Below are 25815 nucleotides of genomic sequence, written 5' to 3'. Positions count from 1 at the left end.
AGGCCAAAAATGAACAAAAGTTAAAGAAGATTTGCTCATGAAATTATTTCCATTGGAGAAAACTACTTTTTAAAAAGCCAGAAAACTTACATTGGAAATGAAAAAAGGAAACTGATCTGAACTTCTATAGAAAAACAGAGAAGATAATTCTTTCTTTGATAAATTATGAATTGTTCTTTTAACCTCCTCCAAGGAATGGGTGATAATTATTTGAAGTCAATGGCCAAACCTAGCCTTTTCCTCATGTGAGCCCAGATATATAAGCAGGCATGCAATCACATCACTGAATATATTCATATTACTAATTCACAAATTCATGCATTTGTCACTCACATATATACTTTATGCATATTTTTTTATTTAACAAACAAAAAGAATAATATCTATCTACTTGATATTGTAATAAGTTATTATGCAATACAATGATAAATATCAAAAACCTTTAAAAATGATTCATTATGATAGAATAGGAACTTTGAATGGATTTTTCTATATTTAATAAAGATTCAATATCTTTAAAATATAAAATGATAATACCTGAAATAATCTTTCCTTAACAGTACCAATATGGTGGTTTGCATGCATGTATCCTTATTAATGATTATTTGATAATTGAGAAATTAAAATAAATAATTCTTAACATTATCTCCATGCATACATTTCATCTTAATTAATAAGAAAATTCTGAACATTTGTGTTTTGTAGATTCTCAAAGTAAGAATTCCTGCCTTTTTCTCTGAAAATCCTGGTGTGAATTCTGCATATACATTTGTACTAGGAGTAATAAAGCCCCATCATTGTTGGTTATTTATAAATATCCTATTCTTCAAATTTTTAAACTTTATATTTAGTAAATCATCAGAGAACTTTGGCATGAAGGTAAATGCAAACATTTAAACTAAAAATTTTAAATATGGTTTAGAGAGTCTAAATTCCACCTAAATAGAAAAAAAATAGCTTCAATAATTTTTAAATGTTTTCTTATGTTTATTGGAGAGGTTAAAAATAGAGAGTAGTTAGAAAACTACTTTATTTGGAAAGTATAATTGTGTGTTAATCACTGAGAAGAGAAAAAAATATCCCAATTGAAAAGCAAATATAACTGGAAATAAACCTGAGCCTTTATTCCTTTTGTCCTTTGTTTTTCATTCATTTTAACAAGGTAGAAAAGGCACTGGTTGAAAGAACATGACATATCTCACTAGACTAGTCTCACTTCCTTACCACCTCAATCATAACCTTAAACTTATACCTTCCACCCACCCTGGGATTCCTCAAGCTTTTCACAGAGCCATTCAAACCAGGCTTGCTCCCGACATGGAAATCTGCTTGGCCCAGGATTATGCCATATCCCTCTGGGAGAGATTACTAATCATGGATTTCCTCTTGGAAATAAAGTGAAACAGAGACATGAAACATGACAACAATACCTAGTAATATCCTTGGTATTTTAAGGGAATTGCTAAAACAACCATTGCGATTATAGTCATTCCAAAAACCAGGAAATTTGGATTTACTTAGAGAGAACACAGGGGAAAGGAAAATCTTTTCCTAGCATTCATTCAAGATACAATGTACATATGCAGACCCTACCTATCATGAATGGCCTGAAGTATTTTCTAAAAATACATAATAGTAGAAGAGTAAAAGATTAAAGAATCAGAGTAACTTAGGGAAACATAAGAATTTTAATTTCATATTCACTAAAGGAGATATATCTCCTAATAAAAATTAAGACAGTTGCTCAAAATGTATGAACTTATACAGGCTTTTCCAATGCAACTAAAAATTATAATCCAAATATCATTTTTCCAATATTACTCCCATAAACCCTAAAATGTCTCCAAAATATCCACTTGGATTAATGAGAAATATAGAATTTTCTGAAGGTGTTTTTAGGGATGAGAAAGAGAAAAGTTTACATCACAAAAATCAAGATACAGGGGCAAGCCCATGGTGTAGTCAATATTCACCTCTTCTTTAACTGATCCACTAAGAGAGGAAACATTATGAAAGGTGTCTAAGTAACAACTAGCTCAACTTATATATCCAGAAATGGCTGCACTAGATTTGCAATATTCCCAATCAAGTCATGGAAAATGAGTGAAAAAAAAAAATGTGCAGTTCACAATAATGGTGTTCAAGTCTAGGAAATCAACTCTTATCAACAACCTATTTCTTACAGATCTCTGCCCAGAAAGAATCATGCCTGAGGGTGCACAGAAAATTGAAAGAACTGTCCAAATTGCAGTTTCAACTTTTGAGATTGAAAGGAGGTCAGGAGGGACTCAGGATTTGCCTTACACTAGTGAACACACCCAGCTATGGTGATGCCATCAATAGCAGAAATTATTTTAAGAAGATTATCTCCTACATTGATGAGAGTGTAAAGGGTACCTGCATGACAAGAGGGGCTTGAGTCGACAGCACATCATTCATAACCTAGACTACTGAGGCTTTTGTCTTATTTCACCATTTGGAAAGTTAAGCCCTTAGAAGTGACATTTATGAAGACGGTGCACAATAAGGTGTGCCAGTCATTGCAATAGCTCCCACTCTCACTCTAAAGGAACTGGAGCAGTTGAAAAAATAAAACAGGTTGCTGGATGAATTGAAGAACATAGCACCAAGATCCATCACTCACCTGATGAAGAGTCAGATGAAGATATAGATTTTAAGGAGAAGACTAGACTTAAAGTCAGTTTCCCGCCCTCTGTGGTTGGATCCAATCAGTTGATAGGAACCAAGGGCAAGAAAATCAGAGGCCACCTCCACCCATGGGTACTGTGGAGGTGGAAAACTCAGAACACATCTTTCTGGAGCTGAGAACAATTTGCATCACCCACACCCTGGATCTCCAGTGAGTGAGCCAGGGCCTTCACCATTAAAACCTCCATTCTGTGAGGCTCAAAAGAGGAGGCAGCAAAGTGGAGAACTACAACCTGAATAAAAACCACATATTGCTGGAAAGGAAGCTGAGCTCTGCCACCACAAAAAGGTGATTGAAAGGATGCAGGCACTCTAGATGCAGGGCAGGGATGGCCAGGTGGGGACCTGGGATACCACACACTAAGAAAGAAAGAAGAAAACACTCTAAATGAGTGCTAGAGCTCTGAGTTTTCATGAGATTGTTGGACAGGTGCCCATCCACATTTTCCTCTGTCTTTAATTTAATTTTCTTTCTTTCTTTCTTTCTTTCTTTCTTTCTTTCTTTCTTTCTTTCTTTCTTTCTTTCTTTCCTTCCTTCCTTCCTTCCTTCTTTTTTAGCTTTAGATGTGGTGGGTTCCCCCTCCCTATAAAGTGCTTTTAACATTTGTATTTTACTGCTATGTTACATTTTATATTTTGGAAAGTGCCCTTTCATTTTCTTCTTCCTTAACTAATCACCGATGTTAGAAATGATTTCCAAGAATCAGTCAGAATGTATAGTTCATGTTGAATTTCTTTGATATAACTGGTCTAATAATTACATTTAGAAGCATTCTTAATTTACATCTAGAACATTCAGACTTACCCACAATGCTCCTGTGAGAAATATATCTGGTGATACAAAAACCTGTTTTAGGGCTAGGGTTGTAGCTCAGTGGTAGAGTGCTTACCTAGCATGTGTAAGGCACTGGGTTAGATCCTTAGCACCACATAAAAATAAATAAATAAAATAAAGTTATTGTGTCTATCTACAACTAAAACAGATATTAAGAAAAAAAAAAGGCCTGCTGATTTGGTACAAAAATTATTTACTTATTAAGTTACACCATGTGGAGACAATTAACTTCCTCAATTTTATGTTTATATACAACATCCAAAACCAGTTTTGCTGCTAGAACAATACCATTACTTCATATATACATATGCACATTTGTTAGTGAAATAAAATAAAATTATCTGAGGTAAATGTCTACATTTAAATAGCTTTTTAAAACACACTTTGAGGCATAAATTTTAAGAAATCTCCAGATTCTCATACCACTGTGCAGAGTATATACCATAAGCCAATTTATTTAGTGTTCTCCAGTAATACTGCTATTACTGTGCTATGGAGAAAACCAAAGCAGCTCTGAGCTCCAGTTTTCATACTGCAATTATGTCTGCAAACTATTTTTACTCAACTAAATTAGAAAATAATTTTTTAAGAAAAATTGGCAATTTATCTCTTTAGAAAGCATCTTTTTTTTTTTTTTTGTATTTCATACTGCACTTTAATGCCTTTTCTGTATCTGCAGGTGTACAAGATTCACCTCAGCAATGGAAAATTGAGGTCCATTGGTAGGCATGCCCCCTGAACCTAGTCTTGTCACTGATCAGGTTCCTGCTTCCAAGCCTCCAGATATTGAAGCCCAGATCCTTACCAGTTTTCTCTGTCTTGGATTTTCTCTAACTGTTCCCTTTTGGAATAATTTTTCTGTTAGGAGGAAAATAGCAATGATCACTTTTAAATGACAGTGCAGACTGTCTCCTCTATTTTCAGCCCCTGTCGTTTTCTCCTTTTGTGTAGTACAATTTTCTTTGTGTAGATGCAGAATGAAAAACATTTCAAATCTGTAGCCTAAGCTATCAACAGCAGTCAAAGCTGCTCCTGGTCTGTTTTCTGTGTACTATGGTCTTGTCCTTCCCCTTTCCTGTCCTTTCTTCCTCTATCTCCCTGTGACACATTTCAAGGGTCACTTTTCTTTTTTTTTTTTTTTGTAATCATTTATACTAATGTTAGGAAACCTGACCACAGAGAGGGCCTACAAAAAGGAGACAACTCATTAAGAGGAGGCAAGTGCTGGGTCACTGCTATCATTTTGAAATGGAAAAAAATGCTTCATTCAAGAATAAGAAAGCAGTTCTTGTTTTTGCTGCTGTTTTGACCAGAAAAATATAAAATGAAGTCAGTGTTGATCAAGAAATATTAGTTACAAAAATGTACTACAGAAAATAATCTGCCATTCTAACTTTGCCCCTTCACTGTTACGTAATTGTGAATAGTCAAAGACTGTATGTTTACACTCAGTGTGTCAAGTTCTGACCAAGCAAAGTGTTACGTGACTTCAGAGTACATTTGTGCAGAGTCAATTACTACAGTTATTTTGGTATTTATTAACTTTTCTCATAAAAAATAAAAAGAAAAAAGAAAATCAAATATTCAAGTGATCAATGAAAACTCTATGTATGTTCAAGTAAAACTGTATTAACTGCCCCCTAATAATGGTTATGAAGGGTGGGAGGGCTTACATAGCCATACTTCTTAATCCTTGCTGTTTTGATACCCAAATCTAAATACATAATTTTGCTCATAGTTGCTCTTTTACTAAAAGATAATTTATACCTATAGAATTGTATTTTGAAACACTCATTTTACACAACAATTTTATATTTATTTAAACTAATATTTTCAATAAAGCACTATTGTCTAGGTATTTATAAACATACACAAACACACACACACACACACACAATTATCATCTTTGGCTTGTCCTTTCTCTTACTTTCCCCCAAAACTCCCTTGGTGAAGGGTTCCTGGTTTTTTGTTTGTTTGTTTTTGCCCTTTTCTTTTAGATTGAGCCTCTGGAATTTTTGTCTATTTCCACTCAGATTTACTAACCATTTACTTTAAATTTCTTGATTATTTTACTCTGTGGTTTCATTCAGTTCAGTATAATTTCTAGCTTCAGGCTTGTACAGGTAGATTTATGTATATCTCTATGTTATATGGATCAAGTTGGATCAAATTATCCCTAAGGATCCTTCTACCTTGAATACTTCATGATTCCATGCTTCCCATGTGATGGGTTTATTAAATGAGACAAGGTCCTAAATGGTGGGGAAAAATGTAACAAGTTAGGAAATTGGGGCTCAAGTTGGAGAGCTTGTCCATTCCTAAACTAAACAGTTGCTTTGCAGGCATTATAACATTTTTAAGAAAGGAAATATGCAAACTTTCTAAACAGTATTAATAAAATGAGAGTTTCCCATACTTTTTTATCAAACTTTTCTGAAAGAAAAATATAGCTAATGCCTCTAATCTGTGCATATCAATTTTTTCAAAAATTAACAGCAAATAGAATACATAAACATAGAAACAATTTAATATTAGTGACTCCACTCATAATGATAGCTAAGACAGAAATCAAGCAGAAATGAATGCACTGTTGAGAGTTTATTCACATTCCTTATTTTTTCCAAATACAAATCAAGAGACTTACTAACTAAAAGAAGTTAAAAGTTACAAAAGTAAACTTTCATAATTTGTACTAAGTTTGTATAGCTAGAATGTTCCATTCCTTAAATTTTAGTGGATCAGATTCAGAATGTTTTCACTACAGGGTAAAAAATTTTTTCTCCTGAGTATCTTCTAAAGTTTAACAAATTGTCAGTGTTTTGTGATCTTCCAGTGGTTTTAGCTAAATCGTTCCCAACATGCTCCCTGGCTGAAGCTGGGAATTTAAGTCCTGGAATTCTTGTATCTTTTCAAGTAGCTCCATATGGGATAACATTGAAAAATAAATTATCTGATCTAAAAAAAAAAAAACTTGAAACATTTAAAAAATAGATCTAGGACTGGGATTATAGCTCAGTGGTAGAGTGCTTGCCTACATGTGTGAGGCACTGGGTTTGATCCTGAGCACCACGTAAAAATAAATAAAATAAAGGTGTCCATATACAACTAAGAATATTTTTTTTAAAAAATAGATCAAATAAATAATTGGTCTATTTTCTGCTCTAGCTTAATTATAGTAAAACTACTTAATGTAAATGTTTTAAAGTGATTTTTAAATATGAATATAGGTTGTATAAGTTTTAAATTATTCAAATTAGTTTTTAATTATATAGACATTGAATAGAAAAATTTCTCTTATTAGAATAATGTATGTGGGTTTGAAGGTATTTTCTAAAAATAGCCCACTTAATACACTGTGACAAGAACATATTCAAATAGAATAAAGAACTAATTTCAGTAACATGGGATGTTGATAATGGTAATGTCCTTTCAAAATGCTTCTGATTTATAGTTGTGACATGGCAAGTATATTTAGCATTAACAGCTTCAATAAGTAGTTTAAATACATATAATTACTATTTCAATGTAATTTCAATTTTTATTTGCACAATTTATGTTTTCATGCATTAAAATTATATGTTAGCCTTTCTGCATTTAATGCCTTAAAAGCAAGTGGTGGTATTGATTAGTCCAAACTTCTTTTTGCAGCTATATAGAATATTGGGGCAGGGTGGGAGCACATCAGGAATGATGGTATCTGAAGCAAACAATGCCCTGGCATCACAGCAAACACTTTGTTTAGATTATTGCCTTAAAGATAATTTAACACAATTTGACTCATATAGCATGGAGATATATATAGAAATCTACATATTCAAGTCTGCAGCTAGAAACTGACACTGAACTGAATTTATCTACAGAGTAAATAATTGAGAAATGTGAAGTAAACGGTTAGGTAACTATTTATTTAAGAACCACAGTGTTCTTGTTGACAGGGCAGAAGGCACCAAATAACGTTCCATACTTTCAGTGGTGTCTCTTATTCAGGTTTAAAATTTATTGAGTGTCCCCTATATGCCAAGCCTTATTAGACTCTGAGGATACAAAAGATTAATAAGGCACATTCCCTGACTTCAAGGAGCACACAGTTCAACAAACATTGGAAGATAATTATAGTGCAACATTATAAGTTACTATACATGTAGAATACAAGTTAGGACTTGGAGAAAGGCAATCTTGTCCATAAATCAGATCTGTGGGCTCTAACCCCTTCAGCTACATATGCAATTAAAGAGACTGTTGAATTTCAAATTGTTCATGAGTTCATTTTTACTTGTGAAAGAATTTTGCCTGCAGAAATGGAATGAGTCAGCAGAGTACTGAGGGAGGTAAGGAGGATCAAGATGTGCAATTTCTATATGTTTGATTAAAGATTAAAGCAAACTGGAAAGATGGCAGATTAATGGGAAGAGGCAGATCTCACAACTCCAAGACTCAAATAGCAAGGAAACTACATCTCCAAGAAGTGGAAAAAAAGGGGGGAGAAAAAGCCACTGTGCTTATACTCAACATGGGAGAGAAAGCCTTAAACCTTGGAAAAGTTGGTGAACACCAGACAAGGCTAAGGAACTGAATTGGAGCTGAGCTCCAGGTGAGAGTTGGGTGGGGGAAAAAGAAAACAGAAAAATACAAGGCTTGAAAAGATCTAAAAGTCCTGAAATATCTTGGTGTGGGGAACCCTAGAATCAGAGGGACAGATCACCCTGGGCAGACCCAGAGGCTATTTGGCCAAATAAACTGGTAAGCAAAAGGTATGGTGAGCCAGCCCTGCACAGGGTTCATAGACTTAAACATCTCCATGTGAAAGGGGCATGAACTCAAACCTGGTGCTTGGATCCTGGAAATCCAAGCTAAAACCATCATATCACGGGAATCCAGCAGCCCAAACTGCAAGATCTAAAGTGAGTCTAGAAATCAGGAGTCTCTGGCGTGGAAATCATATTGCCTGGGTGCATTAAAGATGAGGCATTTAAAGAGAGGCCAGAGAAAGTCTGTGCTCCCCTCCTCCACTTTATTGAATCCATTGGGAGAAAGACCTGCAGATGGGAGAAACTGAATGGCGCTGAGTGACTGAGTTCAGTCCTCAAATCCTCCCTCCAACTCTTGAAATTCAAAAAACAAAAAGAGTATCCTGGAAAAAACAAAAGAAAAAAAGCAAACAAACCTTTAATTGACTATTCTGCTAATTTGTTTTTGCTTTTGGTACGTTTTGATTTCTTTTTGAATGTATACTGATTAACAAATGAAGAACATGTATGAGTTTATACATATACATATTCGCTTCTGTTGTGTTTTTAGCCTTTAGCATTTCCTTAAGGTAGCTTTTTAAAAAATTATTCACACTTTTTTTTAAGTTTCTTATTTTTCAGTTTTATTATTATTATTTTTTATTTGGTAAGATTAGGTCATGAATTAGTATATGTTGGATTGACTTCCTATTGACTCCTTCACAACTCTATTTTCCTTTATTTATACTTCTCTCTTTTTAACAGCCAAACTGTACTGCTCTTTCTCTTATGTTACATTTAACTCTATTATGTCTATTTTTTCTTTACTTATTTTGTTTGTTTGTTTGTTCTCACCTGTTAATAATACTTCCTGTAGCCTCTTTATAGACCCTATTCACCTCTTGAATCTTAAAAGCATTTTCTTCTGCCCCATATCACTTTCTTTTCCTCTTAAATAACTCTATCTTTAACTGGATACATTTACTTATTCATATATTCATTTTTCTTTTCCTTTCTACCATTTTATTGGAATGCAATTCTTTTTCATGGATCAATATTTCAAAGACTAACTTGTTTGATTAGAATCTATCAATTTTGTTTTTGTAAACTGTTATTTCTATTTTGTATATTTTATTTTTTCTTTCTTTTAGTTTTTTTTTAAATTCTATTTTTTATTTTATTTTAATTTTCTCTCATTTATCAATTTCCTTTTACTCTCTTTCTTCCTTTTCCTCCACTAACAGCCAACCTCTAGTGTTCTCTCTTTCACTCATTATTTAATTTTTTACCTATATTTTTGCTCTTCCTCCTTCATAATCATCATATCCTATATCACTTCTATTATTTCACTGGATATCACAAGACAATGTAAACCCTTATGTAAACTTACTGATTTCACCTTGGGCAATAAGTAATCATATCATTTCTCAGTATTGTAACAACTGGCATTGTAGATTTCATTATAAGAGGCACTTGGTTTAATCCTGTAATTGTCTGGATAAGTTGTTGTTATTATCTATCTCCACCTAAACTGTGAAATACTGGAAACCTTCAGGGACACTCTTATGTCTACAAGGTAGAAACTCTACTGCCTCAAAATCAACTGTTAGATGGCTAGACATTAAAATAACATGAAATAGCAATGGAACCAATTGCCTAAAATAAACAAAATACATTAAAAACAGAACCCATCAACACCACAGTGGAGGAAATGTCAGAGAAGGAATTCAGAGTTAAATTGATATGTGAGGTGAAGGCTGATGTAAGGGAGGAATTATAGGTAACAAAATAATATGTGGATAAAGAAATAGAGATTCTGAAACAAACAAACAAGAATTGAGGAAATGAAAGAATCAATAAATCAAATTAAAAAATTCATTAGAAAGTATCACCAGCAGACTAGACCAACTAGAAGACATAGGCTCAGACAGTGAAGACAAAATATATAATCTTGAAAATAAAATAGGCATGCAAAATAATAATAATAATAACACCGAAGTTAAGATTTATCAGAATAGACAAAGGCTCAGAGATATAATCCAAAGGAATGCACAATCTTTTCAATGAAATAATGTCTGAAAATTTCCAAAACTCTAAGAATGAACTGGACTATCAAATATAAGAAGCATACAGGACCCCAAATATACACAGTGTCAACAGACCCACACCAAGGCACATTATTATGAGGATGACTAACATACAAATTAAGGGTAGAATTCTAAAGGCTGACAAAGAGAAAGAAATCAAGCAACATTTTGAGGGAAACCAATTTGGGTCTCAGCTGAATTGTCAATTCAGACCCTTAAAGCTAGGAGGTTTGGAATAATATATACCAAACACTAAAAGAAAACAAATGCCTGCCAAAATACTACAGGCTGCAAAACTAAGCTTCAGATTTAACAAAGAAATAAAAACCTTTCATGATAAGCAAATTCACAATCAAAAAGCCTACACTATAAAAGATTCTCAACTAAATATTTCATGAAGAAGAAATAAAAAATAAAAATGAGATCCAGCAAAGGGGAAACTACACTGGAAGTATATACAATCAGAAAAGAAGCTACTTCAAATTAAAAACCAGAAAGAATTCAAAATGACAGGCAATGAGAATAATTTCTTAATAATAATTTTGAATGTATATGGCCTAAACTCATTATTCAAAAAACCTAAGACTGGCAGATTAGATTAAAAAACAAGACAAGGAGAACCAAGAATATGATGTTTCCAAGAGATTCCCCTCATAGGCAAAGATATCCACAAACTGAAGGTTATAGTGTAGCAAAAATGTATCATTCATATGGACATAACAACCAAGCAGGGAGTTTCTATTCTTATATCTGATAAAGTGGACTTCAAATCAAAATTAATCAGAAGGGATAAAGAAAGCTATTTCATACTGCCTAAGGAAACTGTACTTCAACAAGACATAACAATCTTAAACATTTATGCCCCAAACCAATGGAATATCTATGTACATAAAACAAACCCTTCATAATTTCAAGAATCAAATAGATCACAACACAATAATACTGGATGACTTTGACATGCCTCTCTCACCAATGGATGGATCTTCAAACCAAAAACTAAAGAAAGAAGCCATACAGCTTATATATATATATATATATATATATATATATATATATATATAATTTACATATACTAAATTAATATATTTATTAATTTAGACTTAACAGACATGTATATATTATTTTATCCATCAACACTCATTACACTTTCTTTTCAGCAGCACATGAAACATTCTCTAAAATAGACCACATCTGAGTCCACAAAGCAACTCTTAGAAAATACAAAAAAACAGAGATAATACCTTGCATTCTATCAGATCATAATGGAATAAAATTAGAAATTAATGATAAAATTTAAAATAGAAGCTACTCAAACTCATGGAGATGAAATAATACACTATTGAATGAATAATGGATAGCTGAGGAAATCAGGGATGAAATTTTAAAAATACTTAGAATTAAATGAGAATAGCAATACAACATATCAAAATCCATGGGACACTATGAAGGTAGTTCTAAGAGGAAATTTCAGTGCATTGAGCTTATTCATTAAAAGAGAAGAAAATCACCAAATAAATAACTTAACATCACAACACAAAGCCCTAGAAAAAGAGGAACAAACCAGCACCAAAAGCAGTAGAAGACAGAAAACAATAAAAATAAGAGCCAAATTTAATTAAAGTGAAACAAACTAAAAATTCAAAAAAATCAAAGAAACAAAAAGTTTGTTCTTTGAAAAGATAAACAACATTGCTAAACTCTTAGCCAATATAACAAATAAAAAGAGAAAAACCCAAATAAACAAAATTCATGATGAGAAATGAAATATCACCATGACATGACCAAAATAGAGATGATAATCAGAAGCTACTTTGAAAATCTATATTCCATTAAAATAGAATGGACTTAGAAATTTTAAGCAATCAAGTTGAAGACGCCATTTGAAGGCTACCAACAAAGAAAATCCCAGGATCAGATGGTTCTCAGCTGAGTTCTACAGGACCTTTAAATGAGGACTTACATCAATGATTCTCAAATTATTCCATGAAATAGAAAAGGAGGGAACCCTTTTAAACTCATTTTATGAAGCTAATATCACATTGATACAAAAGCCAGACAAAGACACATCAAGGAAAGAAAACATCAGAAATATCCCTGAAGAACATTGATACAAAAATTCTCAATAAAATATTGGCAAATTGCATACAAAAACAACTTAAAAACATAGTGCACCATGATCAAGTGGGGTTCATTCCAGGGATGCAAGATTGGTTCCACACAGAGAAATCAATAAAAGCAGTTCAACACATCAATAAACTTAAAAACAAGAATCACATGATTATCTCAATAGATGCAGAAAAAGCATTTGACAAAATTTAGCATCCATCCATTCATGCTCAAAACACTAGAAAAGCTAGGGATAGTAAGAACATACCTCAACATTTTAAAACTTATATATGCTAAACCCAAAACCAATATCATTCTAAATGGAGAAAAAAATGAAAGCATTCCCTCTCCAACACTGTAACAAGACAGGAATGCCCTCTTTCACCATTCCTATTCAACATAGTTCTCCAAACCCTAGCCAGAGCAATCAGACAAAACAAAGAAAGTAAAAGGATAGGAATAGGAAAACAAGAGCTCAAACTATCCCTGTTTACTGACAACATGATTCTACATTTAGAAAACCCAAAAAAATATCACTAGAAAGCTTCTAGAACTCATAAACAAATTCAGCAAAGTAGCAGGATATAAAATTAACACCAATTAAATAATGGCATTTCTATACACCAAGGATATATCAGCTGAAAGAGGAATTAGAAAAACTCTCTCATTCATAATAGCCTCAAAGAAAATAAAACATTTTGGAATCAACTAACAAAAGAGGTGAAAGTCCTCTATAATGAAAACTACAGGACACTAAAGAAAGAAATTGAAAAAGACTTCAGATTGGAAAGATCTCCCATGTTCCTGGATAGGCAAAAATAATATTATCAAAATGGCCATACTACCAAAAGTGCTTATACAGATTTAATGCAATTCCTATAAAGATCGCAGATATGCTCTTTACAGAAATAGAAAAAGCAATCATGAAATTCATTTGGAAAAATAAAAGACCCAGAATAGCCAAAGCAATCCTTACTGGGAAAAGTGATGCAGGAGACATCCCAATACCACACTTTAAAGTATACTACAGAGGTATAATAACAAAAATGGTATGGTATTAGCACCAAAACAGACATGCAGACCAATGGAACAGAATAGAAGACACAGAAATACACCCACATAAATACAATTACCTCATCCTAGACGAAGGTGCCATAAATATACATTGGAGAAAAGATGGACACTTCTACAAATGGTGCTGGAAATCCATATGTAATAGAATGAAAATGAACCCCTGTATCTCTCACTGCACAAAATTCAACTATGGATCAAGGACCTAGGCATTAGACCAGAGACTCTGCACTTCTAGAAGGAAAAGTAATCCCAACTCTCCAACATGTCAGTTTGGCAACTGAATTCCTCAACAAGACCAAAGCACAAGAACTGAAATCAAGACTCAATAAATGGGATGGTATCAAACTAAAAATCTTCTTCTCAGCAAAGGAAGAATCAAAAATGTGAACAGAGATTCTACAGAATGTGAGAAAATCTTTACCACCAGTACCTCTCAGATAAATAAGGCATGAATTTCCAAGATATTCAAAGAACTCAAAAAACTTAACACCAGAGGAATAAATAACCCAATTAACAAATGTGTGAAGGAACTAAACAAACACTTCACAGAAGAATAAATATGAATGGTCAACAAACACATGAAAAAAATTACAACATCTCTAACAATTAGAGAAATGCAAATTAAAACTACTGAGCTTCCATCTCACTCCAGTCAGAATGGCAATTATAAAGAATGCAAGTAACAATAAATGTTGGCAAAGATGTGGGGGAAAAGACATAGTCATACATTGTTGATGGGACTGAAATTTGGTGCAACCACTATGGAAAACAATGTGGAGATTCCTTAGAAAATTTGGAATGGAACCACCATTAGACCCAGTTATCCACTCCTTAGTCTTTACTGAAAGGACTTAAAAACAACATACTACAGTGACTCAGCCACATCAATGTTTGTAGCAGCTCAACAACACAATAGCCAAGCTGTTGAATGAAATACTGACACTTACCAGTAAATGGATGCAATTGGAGACTATCATGCTAAGTGAAACAAACCAATCCCCAAAAAACTAAAGGCCAAATGTTCTCTCTGATTTATGGATACTAACTGAAAACAAGGAAGGTTCAGGAGGGGAATAATAGAAATCCACTGGATTAGACAAAGGGAAACAAAGGGATGAGAGGAGGGAAGAGAAAAGGAACGACAGTTGAATTAATCAGTCATAACTTTTCCAGCCTTTTACTTGAATACATGATCAGGGAAAATTTGCATCATTTACAATCACAATATTGGTATCCTAAATAGAATAAGTTATATCCTATGTATGTATAATTTTATTAAATACATCCTACTGTCATGTATAGCTAAAAAGAACAAATAAAAAAAGCAAACGGCTCCAACTTAGAACATGATGGAACTTCCTACAGAATGTTAAGAAGGAAAGAAAATCAGTCTAGCAAGCAGAAAAGAAAAACAGAATTTGTAATTATTTGGGTTTCCAGGCAAAGCTAAGTAAAAGGTTGTGGTCATTTTAATATTGTAAGACCCACCACCACCACAGAATAATATCCTCATAGAAAACTACAAAAGTACCATGGGGATATAGATTATCTAATATGACTGAAAGTCTGTAGATGACTTGACTATTTAAGGATGAAACAGTTTTCCTATTTCAAGCAGTATTTTCTTTCTTTTTTGGGGGGGAGGGGTTACAAGGATGAACTCAGAGGCATTTGACCACTGAGTCACATCCCCAGGACTATTTTGTATTTTATTTAGAGACAGCATCTCAGTGAGTTGCTTAGAGCCTTGCTTTTGCTGAGACTGGCTTTGAACTTGCAATCCTCTTGCCTCAGCACCCTCCCCATCCCCCGCCAGCCACTGGGATTACAGGTGTGCCCCAACAGGCCAGGCCAGCATTTTCTTTATCAATAGCATACATCTGGGAATCTGAAAGGACCATTGTGGAGATGTGATTCTGAGCTGAGTATATTTTAAATGCATATGAATAATGAGAGGGAAAAAAGTAGCTTTCCAGGTAGAAGGAATGACATGTGCAAATACTTGTGGGGAAAAAAATTAAAATTAAAAAAAAAATTTAAAAAACAGCATGAAAGAAACTGAGGACACTACAACAAGTTGGAGGGAGTATAGTGTGAGTGCAACAAGCGTAGGAGGTGGCTTTGTATGTCCTCATAGCTACAGTAAGTATCTGGTTTTCATTCGAAATACATGATAAGACATGGAATGAATTTATTAGCTCAATGATATAATCTGACTTGTGTTTCAGAAAGGTTATTCTGGTTGCCATGTGGGGAAGAACTCAAAGAGGGCAAGAGTATATATAGGAAGACTAATCAGGAAACTAATGCAACAATCCTAGAAACAGAGAATGAGATATTAAATTGCATCAATGGTGGAGAAATGGAGAGAAGGAAAAGTATTAGAGAGATTTAGGAGGAGTACTGGCTTTTCACCTAAGCAAGAGAGTCCTCTTTCTGAAAGCTAATGCTTAGAAGACCTCTCATGACCTTCTCCATCTCTATTCTGCCCCATGGAGCAAAAAGTTTCAAAACCAAGGCTATGTGAGCACCAAAGTCTGCCTTCCTTCTCTTCTAGACCATGATTGGGCACACTGATTCTGGGTTTCCCTATCCAAATAGCCATGAGTCTCTTCTAGAGCCTGAGAGGGCTTCTGACATGCATAAATCCCACGTGAGCAAAGAATATCACTGACGTGTTTACCACCAGGCCTGAGGAGTGGCCAGGAGGCAGCTATTCACAGGAGCAAGGGTGGAGCTGGGAAAGGAGAAGTGAAGTTTCCACACAATGCATGAGGGAACCAAGGATGGGCAGAGCAGAGATGTGGGACATGGCTGAAGCCTGATTGTCCCCAGTGCAAAACTCCAAGTGTGACGATTTAGACCTTTTGCCTTGTATAATGCAATAATTTTAATACAACAAAATGGTCTAGCAAGTGTCAGTCTTCCTATAGAAAAATCTTTGGTAGGATTGGACATGCTGAGTTTTAGGCATTTTTTACTTTTTTAAGAAGAGATGTCAAGGAAGTAAATTATAGATATAAGGATCTAGAAGTAAGCCTAACATTGAAACATTATTTGTGAATGTTTGAGAAGGGCAAGATTGAAATAGCCTAGAGAGAAAGGAAAGTGAAACAGGGAGAGCACCATGATGGAGTCTTGAGAAAAATCAAGGAATCAAGAATAGGTGGCCCACAGAAGTGGGGAGGGGTGGTAGGTCAAGGCAGTGTTATACTAAGGAGCAAAGGGAAGAGAATGCTTGAGAAGGAATAGTTCAAGAATTACAAATATTACCAGCAAGGATTACAGATGAGAATTGAAAAATCATCTTTTGCATGAAGGTGACTGAGATCCCTAATACAGCTACTTTGGTTAGAATGATAAGACCAAAATCCAGACTGCAGTGGATATAGAAAGGACTGAAGTATGAAAGATAAGAAACCAGCTTAGATACCTTTCCCCAAAAATTTGAATGTGAAGTGGGCAGGTGTTGAGAGTTGAGGGCAAATGAAAGGTTTTGCTTGAGAGCATACAGAAATCCAAAAGAAGGGTTCCACTGAGATTCAGGTATTAAACATAGAAAATAGAAGAGATAGTGGATGAGAGGATAAGCTCAAAAGCACAAATGAAGCTGAGCAGAGGAGCAGCTTACCTAGCAAAACCGAAGGGAAGCAGGATTGAATGGATGTAGATACAGTTACATTTGTTCATTTAGAATCAAAATCCATCTGTAACTCCTACAGTGCTTTGTCTTTGAAGTAGGGGCACCTAAGAATGAAGAGCCTGGAGTTGAATACTACAGGGAAATGGAGAAGCATGAGGCAGTCAGAGTGAATGAGAGAGAGTCCTGAGTGGAGAGATTGATTGCTTTGGGCTACGTTGAAAAGTAAGAAAAATCTATAACCCTAACCCTAACCTCAAAGGCCTGTCTTGGTCTCCCCCCACCCCCAGGACATATCTCTTAGGGGCACCAAGTCCTGCACTATTACCCAGCCTGTCATTCCCATGTGCCTTTTCTCTAATGCATACCGCATGACAGAAATTCCCATTTCTTAACTTGTGGGCAAAATCAGACAGGTGATGAAGAGCAACAATTTATTAAACAAGCTTCACAAAATCTGACTGTCTCTCCCTACCTCAAAACCATATATATTCACGATTTTCTATTTCCACTCCCAAACTGCACCTAACCTTCCTATAAGTAGAAGAATTTTAGAAAGGGCTGCTACAGTCTCTGTGAGCTCCTAATGGAGGGCATCTCAGTGAGGTGACAAAGTGGAGAGAAGAAACTAAAGCAGTAGTTCTGTGCTGCTTCAGATCTTATCACACAGGCCCTAGCGCATTGGGACAGAAGTTAACTGACTCTTGTAAATAGCCATTACAGCCTGAACTTTGATGTGCAAACTTTTATTCCAAAGTTTGTTCGTTTGGCTGTTCAGAAATTCCTTCCTCTCTGTCTGTCTCTCATTGAAGTTGATAGATTAATGTTTCCTTACAAGTGAAATGCTTCATTTTGTGTCCTACATCCCCAGCATAAAGTCCTTGAAAGCACAATCCATGTCTCATGCTCACTATATCTAACGGTCTAGGACATATCTTGAATCAAGAGCTATTTAAAATTTTACACTCCACAAAGCTGCACATTTGTATTTCTTTCCTATTTATTCACCAAATTTATTCGAATATTTGTCTAGTGTATGCTATATTTTCCACTCTTTCAAGTGTCTGTTATAAATACCATATGAGATATTATTATGTGTTTTTTAAGAGCACAGACTTGGAAATAGACTCTCAAATTCAAATACCAACTCTACTACTTACTATTTGTATGTAATTGGATATGTTATTTCAACACTGTGCACCTTGATTGCCTCTCCTGATAATTAGGGATAATATTAATTAACAGGGTAGCAATAAGGGCTAAATTAATACATATCAATATAAATAAGTCTGGCACAAGCTGACAATCAGGGAATTTTAACAAACATTATCATTAGTACTGTGAGAGAAAGAAGACTGGGACCAGCAGAGGGTCTTGCTTCAGAAATGTTCAAATGAAATTGCACTTGTAGCCTGGCACATGCCTGTAATTTCAGTGGCTCAGGAGGCTAAGACAGAAGGATCATGAGTTCATACCAAGCCTCAGCAATTTAGCAAGGACCTAAGCAATGTAGCAATAAATAAAATATTTTAATAAGGGACTGGGTTGTGGTTAAGTGGTTATGTGCCTCTGGGTTCAATTCCTGATATTAAAAAAAATGGAGTTGTAGATATGCACACAAAAGCACTTAAGTAACAAGGCAAAACCATATATGCTTAGCTGCAGATCGCCTTATAGGTACTCTAAGATTATCCACACAGGATGGGAGAAACTTCTTTGGGTCCCCGTGGTCAGAGATGTGACTTATTCGAATGTCTTTAGAAAAAAAAAGACAGCTTGAACATTTTACTATCCTCATTATTCAGACCAATTCAGTTTTAAAAGAATAAAATAGATTTTAGACCTATGATGCACACATAATTTAAAAATCTTATAATAATTTTAAAATAATCTTTAGAGAAAATTGGTTGCATATTCTTTGACTTGAAGGAATTGACATTTCAGTTGGGGAAAACAGAAAATAAGCAAGTAAACACAAAAATGCAAATGACTTAGTTTTGTGTACTAAGTTGATGATAATAAAATTTAAAAAGTACTCAATTAATGTGACCAATGAAAGGCAGAAACTTTACTGAAGGATGTCAGAGAAGGCCTGTCTGAAGAAGTGACATTTCAGCTGAGATTGGAATGATGACACATTCCAGTATATGTTTGGGAAGATGGGGGGCAGGTTCACTAAATGCAAAAGACACAGTAGGTGAAAAGGGTCTAATAGAGGTTGTAAAGGAGACCAGGGTGGCTCTACTAGAGTGAACAAGTGGAGAGCGAGGGAGATGAAGCCCAGAGGGATGCAGAAGCTAGGCTCTCTCTACCTCAGTAAAGAGATTGAACTTTATTCTGGTTGTTGTGTTTTAGGTCAATTCTTAAGAAGCAGCATGAGAAGATCTGATTTAAACTTTAGAAAGATCACTGAATGTGAAGATCCACAGTGGTCATGACTGGAGATCAAAAAACTAGCAGGCTGTGGCAATAGCCCAGGCGAGAGAAGACAAAGGTCCAGAGTACCAGGATTATAGCAAAGGAAATGATAAACTGTGGCAAAATTCTGAATGTACTTTGGGATTAGAGCTGTCAGCAGTAACTAACAAATCAAAATTGAAGTAGGGGAAAAAATGTTCTCTCGATGATGACTCTTAGGTTTTGACCTAACAACTGAGACAATGCTGAGGCCATTTATGGAGGTGAGGAAGGTTAAGGGTAAGGACAGATGGGCAGAGGTGGGAGGATATAAACTAGATTTAAGGAAGGTAATCAATACTTCTGTTTCATCTTATCAAGTATGAAGTTATTAGACATCCTGAGAGATATGTCATGTTATTCCATATACGAATCTGTAACTTAGGGGAGAAATCCAGGCCACTGATAAAAATTTGAAAAAAAAGATCTTACATAAATAGTATTTAAAGCAATGGATTTGAATAAGGTATACACCCAGGAAAGGAGTATAGACAAGAGAGTTGGGTGCTGAGGATGCAACCCTCAGGACTGTACCATTTAGAGGTCTGAGGTTAGAGGAAGAGACAGAGAAAGCCAACAGAAAGGGGCAGTGACACACAGAAAAACCAGGAGCATGCAGGATGTAGGGGTCTAGAAAAGACGACAGGCACACATGCATTGTGATGTTGCTGGTTAGTAGCACAGCCCAGACTTCCATTGTCACCTTATAAGTAATTTGTATGCACCTTGAAGACAGGAGAGGCCTTATTTTATTTCTCTATCACGAACACTATTTAATGGAGCTGACAATATGGAAACATGGGGAGAACTCATTAAGTTATTGTTGATTGATTAAATACATATGTATCACAATGCAAACCAAATTTACCTTTATATGAAAAATAATAAACTTCCATTTTACTTATTTGTAGTCCTACTGAGGTGTCAATGGATATTTCTGTGTAACACCGCTTGGTTATTATCCTCATGGACAATTATTGGTTAGTCACATCACACTAACCAATGTCATAATGACATATTGCCTATTTTGGTGACCATGCCTCTATATCCTGATCCCAAGATTGAAAAAATAGAACAAAGTAGATTTATAGTTATTTGACTGGGACAAAGAATTAACTCCAAATTTTTTATTGAGAGTTAACGTTCTGAGCTTTTATGAGACATACAAAAATATAAAAGTGCGTATCAACTCCTTGTAAGCATTTTATAAATTAAAAACTAAAGCAGGGGGAAAACTGTATAATACATGATAGAAAGCCATGAGTGCCAGAGTTACAAACATTATGTACTCCCATTCATAGTAATCTTAAATTTTGAAATTAAGAAATAGTCAACACTTTAAACTTTAGAATCACCTCAGACCATAGAAACTTTGACATACAAGTTTCCTGTAGGAATCCTTTAATGTAGTAAAGGATGAATTCATTTAAACGTCTTAGAAATATAATGCCAGTCCATCTACCTCTGAAGGCCTCTGACCTGATGTTTACACTATAATCCTTTGCCACAGATAATTTGCAAAATCCAGGCAGACAGCAAATACTCTACAACCCTAATTGACAAAGACTGAACTATGTCCATTGAAAAGTATACACTGAGCAAATGAATTACAGAAAGTCCACACACAAAAGCATGCCTTCCAAGGACTAGCCGAGTTTGGAGGAAGGACAAATGCTGAGTCCAGCATTTGTGTATCAATTGGGATATCTCACAGGCAGAGAGTCAACAAATGAGTCCCATTATCCTCTAATGTGGGTGACAGTATAAAATTCTGAAAACCTCCAGTGAAAAACATAATAAAACAGTCATTCAATTAAATATAAAGATCTCATTTGAAGAAACACCAAAATCATATTTTATTGTTAAGTCTCATGTTCTATCAAGTCCAATTTTAAAGACATAAGTGGAGAAAGATTTGTAAGGGACAATGTGGTAAGGTAAAACCAGTCATATATCTATAATATCTATAAAGATCACTTATGTCTTTCAATGTGGAAAAAAAAATTTTTAAAATTGCAATGTGTGGGTGGGGGTTGTTGCTCAGTGGTGGCTCACTTGCCCAGCATATGTGAATATGTGAGGCACTGAGTTCAATTCTCAGCACCACATAAAAATAAATAAATAAAAGTTCATCATCATATGATGAACCTTTATATATATATATATATATATATATATATATATATATATATATGCTATATTATATATATATGCTATATTATATATATATATATATGCTATATTATATATATATGCTATATTATATATATATATATATATATATATATATATAAATGTGTGCTATATTACACACAAATTAGAAAAATTATTCCAAATATATTGGGCTTATGTAAATAATTCTTTTCCCCACTAAACCATTGTCAAAAACCCATGATGTAGGCTTTAGCATGGTGGTGCATGTCTGTTAATTCCAGTGACTCATGAGGCTGAGGCAGAAGGATAGCAAGTTCAAGGCCAGCCTCAGTAATTTACTAAGATACTCAGCAACTTAGCAAGACTCTGTCTCAAAATGAAAAAATTAAAAGGCTGGGGATGTATCTCAATAGTAAAGTGCTCCTGGATTCAATTCCCAATGTAAAAAAAAACACATGATATTCAATAAGAACATACAGCCCTGATATTGCCTTCTATATTCAGAAAAAGAAGTGACTAAGAATGTGGTCTTTCTGGGTATGATTCTCTCTCTGCCATTTACTAGTTTTTGCTATTAGACAAATTAACTCTGTTGTGTCTCAATTTCCTCAACCACAAATTAAGAACAAAAGTTTATTTAGAATATTCAATGATTAAATATATCCAAAGGGCCTAGAAAATAACCATACACATAAAAAATTAAAGTGTCTCCACTTCAAAATAGAAAAAAAGTTTGGCTTATACAAAGTTAAGGAGTGTTTTCAGGAATAAGGCAAGGATGTCTCCTCTCAATAATTTTTTTTTCATATTGTACTGGAAGCCCTGGCTAATGTAATAAAATAAGAAAGAAAAGAAAAGGTATACAAATTTGGAAGGAAAAAGATAATTTGTTGCAAATGACATAATCATTATCATCAATATAGTAAATCTGGAAGATTTTGTTGCAATTACTAAGATTTCAGGGTACAACATTAATACCCCAAAGTAAATTGCTTTCCTATATGTCATCAATGAATAGTGGAATTTGAAATGAAAAATAAAACCATTTACTTTAGCACCTCCCAAAAAATGACATCTTAGGATAAAAAATCTAAGAAACCGTGCACAAGATCTATATAAGAAACTACAAAGTATATTATAGAGTTCAAAGATTTTCTATGTTGATGGATAGGAAAACAATATTGTTGTGATGTCAGTTCTTCCCAAGTTGATTAATAGATTCAATGTAATATCCTAGCAAGTTATTTAGTAGATATTGACAAGGTGAATCTGAAATTTATAAAGAGATAAAAGATCAGGAATAGCCAATACAATATTGAACAAAGTCAGAGAACTGACACTACCCTATTTTAAGACTCATTATAACCTACAGTAAGCAAGATAATGGAGTATTGGCAGAAGAACAGGCAAACCTAACAAAGGAACTAAATAGAGAATGAGGAATAGACCCACATAAATATAGTCAACTAATATAGTCAACAAATCTTTGACAAAGGACTGAAAGAAACAGAGTGGAGAAAAGTTTGTGTTTTCAACATATGGTGCTAGAACAAAAAGATATCCACAGTCAAAAAAATGAATATAGGCACAGAATTTACAAATTTCATAAAATTAACTTGAGAAATATTACAGACTTAAATTTAAACACAAAACTATACAACTTCTAGGAAATTAATCTAGAAGGCCTCAATTTTGGTATTGACTTCTTAGGTATGACACCAAAGGCAAAAAATAAATCATAAATGAAAGAACTGAATAAGCTGAACTGCATTAAAATTAAAAATGTTCTGCTCTGCAAAAGACACTGCCAAAAGAATGAAAAGACAAGCCACAGACTTGGAGAAAATATTTGCAAAAGACAACTAATAAAGGATTGTTATCCAAGATACACAATGAATTTTTAAGACTCAGTAATAAGGCAACATCAGTCTGATTAAAATATAGGCCAAAGACACTTCACCCAAAGAAGATATAAAGATGGCAAATACACACATGAAAAGATGTTCCATGTCATATGTCATCAGGGAAATGCAAAATTAAAATAGCAGTGAGAAACCACTACATACTTATTAGAATAGCTAAATTCCAGAATTCTCATGACAGCAAGTGTCAGAAAGCATGGAGTAACAGGAACTCTCATTCATTGCTGGTGAGACTTCAAGATGTACAGCCACATTACAAGACTGTTCAGGAGTTTCTTAATAATAAAACAGTCATTCAATGACTCATGAGGCTGATTTGGATCCAGAAATTCTACTCCTTGCTGATTACCCAGAGGAGTTGAAAACATGTCCACATAAAAACCTGTACACAGATGATTATAGAACCTTAAGTGTTTGTAAAACATCAATTTATAATCACCAAAATTTGGACGCAACCAAGATGTCCTTTAGTGGGTGAATGGATAAACAAACTACAATACACTCAGACTATAGAATTCTATTCAGTACTCAAAAGAAATAAGGTATCAATCCATGAAAAGTCATGGAGGAAATTTAAATGCATATTATTAAGTTTAAGAAGCCCATCTGAAAAGTTTATATACCATATGACACCAACTATATGATATTCTGGAAAAGGCAAAATTATGAAGATAGTACAAAGATAACCAGAGCCTGGTGGGGAGGAAAAGATAAATGGGCAAACCAATGAGGATTTTTAGAACAATGAAACTACTCTGTGTGGTACTAAAATGGTAAATACATGCCATAAACTTATCCAAACCTCTAGAATGCACAATACTAAGAATGAACTCTGATGTAAACAGTGCACTCTGGGTGATAATGAGGTGTCCTTGTAGATTTATCCGTTGTAACAACTATGCCATTCTGGTAGAAGACGTTGGATACATACAAGTACAGGGGATGAGGAAATATGCAAAGTCTCTGAATTTCTGCTCAATTTTGCTATTAACCTAAAATTGCTCTAAAATGTAACCTATTTTTAAGGAAAGTTACATTCTTGTACAGTTGCTCTTTTTACAAAACATACGTGAACCCTCTCACTCATACATCAAACATATCCAACACACACAAACATACATATACCTATATGTAGTCAAGTAAATTAAAACTAATTTTGCTTTAAAAGATTTTCTACATCTCCCCACACATTCAACAAACCCCAAAGGATTCACAAATTTATGATGTAAATAAACACCCAAACTATAGAGTATAATGGGGGAAATTGATCAAACAGATTAATTATTCAGCATTATATATTCTATGATTTCTAAATTATATTAATTTGTTAATCTGGTATCTTTCTGTTTCTATTTCACTATTAAGTATATTTGTAGGCTTTACTCAAATACCCTAGTAAAATTTTTTAGCAAAATCTTGAGCTTATTTTAAAATACATTATGCTCCTTTGAAATATTCATTGTTTTAGTTAATCAGTCCACCAATATTTTCTGAGTACCTGCAGTGTGCCAGGAATTGTTCAATAGGTAAAAATTTTAAACTAAATTATAGAAAATTATATATTTACTTTAGCAAGCTTTCTATTCAAACCAAGAAATCGTAAAGATAATGAATTCAAGACATGGTTTAACAGAATTTAATTAATTAAATAAAACATTATATTCTGAGAGCTTGAAAAAATATTCTAAGAGATATGTAATAACAGTAAAATAATTAGAGCATCAGGAAAAGTGGAAATTGTATGACAGACTTCATTCTAACCTTTCCATATTATATATCCTTTTAAAGATTGTCTGGGAAAACTGTCTAAACTCCCCCAATGAAACCCCTAAATAGCACTAAATGGACCACACCCTACACATATGCACATATTTATTTCTCATTTAAAAAGTAGTACTATTATTATGCCCATTCAACAGATGAAGAGCTGAAGTATTAGTCTCAATAATTTGAGAGTGCATAGTTAGCAAGTAGTGCGGTGAAAACGCAAAATTCAGGCAGTTTTGGCTTCAAAAGTAGTTCTCTTAACTACTCTACTCTGATGCATGCCTTAGAGTCACAGAAACCTCATACTTTATCCACATGAAAAGCACTGATCATTTAA

At 34.1% G+C, this 25815-nt stretch overlaps 1 pseudogene; it reads left to right on the top strand.

Annotated features, from left to right (window-relative positions):
- The first annotated feature begins 2507 nt into the window (after positions 1-2507).
- Positions 2508-3025, top strand: LOC114104680 (septin-2 pseudogene; annotated as a pseudogene).
- Positions 3026-25815: the final 22790 nt, after the last annotated feature.

This window comes from Marmota flaviventris, chromosome 7 (genome assembly GCF_047511675.1).
Source record: "Marmota flaviventris isolate mMarFla1 chromosome 7, mMarFla1.hap1, whole genome shotgun sequence".
Taxonomy (NCBI): domain Eukaryota; kingdom Metazoa; phylum Chordata; class Mammalia; order Rodentia; family Sciuridae; genus Marmota; species Marmota flaviventris.
This window is presented reverse-complemented; position numbering and strand designations above follow the sequence as displayed.